Source organism: Penaeus monodon, unplaced genomic scaffold (genome assembly GCF_015228065.2).
Source record: "Penaeus monodon isolate SGIC_2016 unplaced genomic scaffold, NSTDA_Pmon_1 PmonScaffold_1195, whole genome shotgun sequence".
Taxonomy (NCBI): domain Eukaryota; kingdom Metazoa; phylum Arthropoda; class Malacostraca; order Decapoda; family Penaeidae; genus Penaeus; species Penaeus monodon.
Window position 1 is genome coordinate 32609 of NW_023640768.1, and position 5526 is coordinate 38134.

Here is a 5526-nt window from a genome sequence, read left to right on the forward strand (position 1 = left end):
CCTAGCATACTTTCTATGAAGGCCGGCGAACGCGTGAATGTTAACATACGATTCCATCTCACAAGGGTTAAAAGAAGCGCTCGCTGCCACCACCTATTTAATAGCCGTGGGAACGTTTGAGTGTATGTGAAGAAGAATGACGAAGTGTGCTGAAGAGTGGAAGGAACGGAGAGATAGTGGGTAGGCATATGTATGTATAAGTGAATGTATGCGTATAGTTAGCCGGAGAGGCGTGTGTGAGGGATTTATTCCCTAGACGCAGCTGGAATACGATTTAGTATTACCCTGTATGTCTATTAATCTCGGATTGGGCTGAATGGGCTCATTGCATCTTTAAAAAGTCTGTTAAAAACTTAGAGCTTTCATTACAGTTATTAGAGGGTATGGGAAACAATTGACTATATCAAACCTTTAAAATATTTATTAAAACAAAACGAGAAAATACAACTAAAACGCACAAATATAACTTAAATCAAGAAGACAAACACAAACGAACATGAGTAAAACACACATACCACAAGTAAAATAAAACATGAACATAAAATGCTTAAAAGCAATGTCTCCCAAAGCCTCACTAAATAAGACCACTTATCTTTTGTCCCGAGGCCCATGCCAGGATAAGTCCGATATGCGAAGCTTAGCCTCGCCCGGGCTGTGCCATGAGGGAGCCCGACCCCACGCCAGGGTTCTCGTGACAAGCAGCCTCCCTACCAGCGTGACCACAATACCTCCTTCCAGATACTTCCAACCTTCCCTCGTGACCCCTGAGCGAGAACGTAAATTGAGGGTGGCTCTCTTTCAATGAAAATGTTTTTAAAACGGTACATTAAGAAGTGGCTAAAGATAAAACGACTATAAAATAACTTGAATGAATAAAATGTATGAACCGTATTTTAGAATAATACGAGCACGTTATAGAATTAAGATTAATAATCAAGTTGTGTTATCAGTTCGTATTTTATTATAAAGTTACGTATTTTATTATAAAGATCGAATCGCTGCAGACTCAGGTCTTTATTCTATCACCATAGCGGTGGTTGTGTCAGGCAACCACTCAATGATTAGGCCCTTTTCACACTCCTGTAATAATTACACATATCGGTCTACTTTCTACAAAAGGTTAACTTAAATCTAGATTAATCAGTCAACAGAATCGGACGCTGCTAACTCTACCTTAATAGCTAAGAGCCAGCTGGAACCTGCCTCGGACGCCTCGCCAAGCGGTGGCCATCCAGAGCCCGGCAGTCAGCAGTCAGCCTCTCGGCCGCGGGGGGAACAGCGCCTGGTGGCTGCGGCTCCGAGGTCGAGGGGCCGCAACCACCTGGCGCTGCTCCGCCCGCGGCCGAGAGGCTGACTTTGCTGACGTTCTTTACCCATAATTTGGCTGCGGTGAAGAAGACGGCAGGTGTGTGATGCTCCTTCGCTGACTGACGGTTCTGGACGGCCACCGCCGGCGAAGCGGCCGAGGCAGGCACTCAACCTTTGACCAGCAGCCCCCCGCCCTTCTCCCCGCTATCCCCCCTTCCACCGCCACCCCCGGGCCGCCCTTGCTCTCTGGTCGCTGCGCCGCGGCAGCCCCGTCCTCGCCGGTCCCGCTCGGGAGCCGCTGCCCGCATTGCCCGCCGGCGCCCGAGGTCATGGGCGCTGTGCCTCACTCCTGCGAAGGGCCGCCCAGGACTGCCTCCCGCTCGGCTGCGTCGTCTCCCGAAGCCAGGGGCAGGACGCGCGTCCTCTTGAAGAAACCAATCTGCGGGAGGAAGGAGGGAGTGCGAGAGGTTCCGGCTGAGGATCGCGAGGAAGGTCCTCGCCAGCTGTGTGTGTGTGTGTGTGTGTGTGTGTGTGTGTTGTGTGTGTGTGTGTGTGTGTGTGTGTGTGTGTAGTGTGTGTGTTGTGTGTTGTGTGTTGTGTGTGTGTTGTGTGTGTGTGTGTGTGTGTGTGTGTGTGTGTGTGTGTGTGTGTGTGTGTGTGTGTGTGTGTGTGTGTTGTGTGTGTGTATGTGTGTGGTGTGTGTGTGTGTTGTGTGTTTGGTGTATGTGTGTGTGTATGTGTGTATGTGTGTGTGTATGTGTGTATGTGTGTGTGTATGTATGTGTGTGTGTGTGTGTGTGTGTGTGTGTGTGTGTGTGTGTGCGCGTGCGTGCGTGCGTGCGTGCGTGTGCGTGCGTGCGTGTGCGTGCGTGCGTGTGCGTGCGTGCGCGTGCGTGCGTGCGTTTGCGTGCGTGTGTGTGTGTGTGTGCGTCTGTGCGTGCATGCATGTATACATAAATACATAATATACATATACATACATATATACATATACATATATATACAAATGCATATATATACATATGCATATATACATAGATATACATATACATATATACATACATATATATACACATAAATATAGACATATATATATACACATAAATATATATATACATATACATACATAAATGTATATACATATATATACATATATAGATATACAAACAGATATACATATAGATATACATATATATACACATATATCTACATATATATACACATAGATATACAAATAGATATACATATATACATATATGGGGCCGCGGTGGCCGAATGGTTAGAGCGTCGGACTCAAGACTGTCACGACGGCAATCTGAGTTCGAGGGTTCGAGTCACCGACCGCCGCATTGTTTCCCTTGGGCAAGGAACTTCACCTCGATTGCCTACCTAGCCACTGGGTGCCCAAGCCAGCTCAAGTCAGTGCCGGGTAAATAGAGATGGTGACTCGATAAAAACACCGGGCGGAAGGCAATGGCAAACCACCGCTCTAAATTGCTAAGAAAAAATCATGGAAGCCCATGATCGTCAAGCCCGCGGTGGCCGAATGGTTAGAGCGTCGGACTCAAAATTGTCACGACGGCAATCTGAATTCGAGGGTTCGAGTCACCAACCGCCGCGTTGTTCCCTTGGGAAAGGAACTTCACCTTGATTGCCTACCTAGCCACTGGGTGGCCAAGCCAGCCAAAGTCAAGTGCTGGTCCCAAGCCCGGATAAATAGAGAGAATGATTACCTAAAAGGTACCACCGGCACTCTCCGTGGAAAGGAACTGGGGACCCTACCACGTACTCACTCCAAGAGCATCACAACATGAAAACTACAATTAAGTATCATGCTGTGACCACGGCGGCTCAGGCATGAACCTACCGTTAAAAGAAAGAAAATATACATATATATATAATATACATACATATATATATATACATATACATACATATATATATACATATATATACACATATAGATATACAAATAGATATACATATACATATACAAATAGATATACATATACATATATATATATATATATATATATATATATATATATATATATATATATATATATATATATATATATACAGTGTCGGCGATAAAAGCTGCGACCTCGCTTTTAAAATCAGCGGCGCAATTCCTCGAGTGAAAAGTCTCTTGTTCAACATCAAACGGCGAACTCTGGTAATTCTTCAATCGAATGAACTTGTGATGGCAACACGACCAGAGTAGCTGCCGCTCTCGTTCTTCGGCGGGAAACGCCTTGGTCGCCGCAGTTCGCAAGCTCGGGTTTCCGCACCGTCTACTTTTTGGTAGCGTTAATGTTTTATAGATGCACTTGCCACGAGCGAAGTGGAGAGGGCTCGTACTGTCGCCTTTAGGATAGAAGGAGCGAAAATATTAGACACTGTGGCCCGTGTAGGCTGCCCGAGGGCCACCATCTTCGGCCGCCGTCGCCGCACCGCGAATGGAGGTCGAGTCGTACTTCCCGGTTCTTGAGCCACGCACTCGGGGAAGAAGGGATAAGATGACTGCCTCCTCGGTGGGAGAGGACTGGGGGTAAATCGGGCGTTACAATTATGTTTACTTTGATAAATAGCAGTATTAATTGGTTATTTATGATGACACATCATTTATAGCTATGAATTATAAAAAATATATTCATCATGAATAATTGTGCATAATGACTGGCTCATGAATGATTGTATCTATTTTTATCATGACTGTATTGATCATGAATTATCATAATTATTTTTACACATAATTGTATCTCATTGATGTGGCATGCTTCTAAATGACCCCGTGTGCAAGGAATGGCCGGGGTTACCATCCACTGGCGGCGAGGAATTTGAACGCAGGTCAGCAAGATTGCTAGGCGAGATCGCTACCGCTGCACCACACAGCACACACTGCCTGAGACACCCTTCGTTTATCAGAAATAATCATCAGAGATAATTATAATTATCAAGGCAGAACGAGCCATGTGGGACCGCCTCCACCACGGCCGCGCCAGAACTCCTCCTCAGCAAGTGTGAAGCGCAACAGTTTTGCAGCCAGGACAAGTTTGTCTCCGGAGCAGCGGAAGGTCCACCATTCCAGCTGCAAGAACAAGCTCGAAGGCAGTATATCGTCCAGCCGGAAGCAACAGATTTGACTCTCGTTACCCTGGCGAGGTGGTGAACACGGTGTTGGAGACCTTCATCATTTAACACAGAACACAACGATGCACGATCAGAATCATTTGGATGTGCGGAACTCCACCGAACAGGTGACATGTACGATGGTGCGCCCCACTCGTGCACAGATGTTGGGGACTAGTTGGCAGAGACTGACACGCCTGTCACCAAATGCTCAGACCACTCAACTGACCTCGACCCGCCTGGCAATGCCTGGGCGCCATATGAATGGACTACGTGGCTGAAGACGCCGACACGGAGCTGAACCAAGAGACGGCTCATTGAGAGAGAGAGAGAGAGAGAGAGAGAGGGAGAGAGGGAGAGAGAGAGAGAGAGAAGAAAAAAGAGAGAGAAAAAGAGAGAGAGAGAGAGAGAGAGAAGAGAGAGAGAGAGAGAGAGAGAGAGAGAGAGAGAGAGAGAGAGAGAGAGAGAGAGAGAGTATACCCGACGCATCGAAAGCTGTCTAAGGTGCCCTTGGAAAATTTTCCAAATATCTAAAGTCTATAGAAGTAAAGGCACGATACAATTCTTTCGTTTTCCATAATGCTTTTGTTAGTTTTGTAGGTCCTGAAGTCAGTTTTGTAGAAGGTCGCAATTGCTATCGCTGACACTGTGTGTGTGTGTGTGTGTGTGTGAGTGTGAGTGTGAGTGTGAGTGTGAGTGTGAGGTGAGTGTGAGTGTGTGTGTGTGTGTGTGTGTGTGAGTGTGTGTGTGTGTGTGAGTGTGTGTGTGTGTGTTGTGTGTGTGTGTGTGTGTGCGCATGTGCGTGTGCGTGTGAATATTTGTGTAAGGGTATACGCCTGTGCAACGTAGGGCGGCGTCTGACCTTGTGCAGGAGGGCGACGAGGACGACGACGAGGAGGAGGCCGGCCGTGAGCGCCGCCACGTAGTGGAACCAGTCCAGCGACAGGAGGATGTGCGGGGCCTGAGGGGAGAGGGGAGTCAGAGGGAGTGGGAGATGGCGAGGGGAGATGGGGAGACGGGGAGAGGGAGAGGGAGGGAGGGGGGGGATGGGGAGAGGAAGGGAGGGGAAAAGGGGGGGAGGGAAAA

General features: G+C 47.5%; 1 long non-coding RNA gene across 1 annotated transcript; it reads right to left on the minus strand.

The window, feature by feature from the left end:
- Nucleotides 1-399: 399 nt before the first annotated feature.
- On the minus strand, nt 400-5439 carry LOC119568985. Its single transcript, XR_005228189.1, has 2 exons — nt 5303-5439; nt 400-1747 (listed from the first exon to the last, which is right to left on the minus strand). It is a non-coding gene; the product is annotated as an uncharacterized LOC119568985 (long non-coding RNA).
- Nucleotides 5440-5526: the final 87 nt, after the last annotated feature.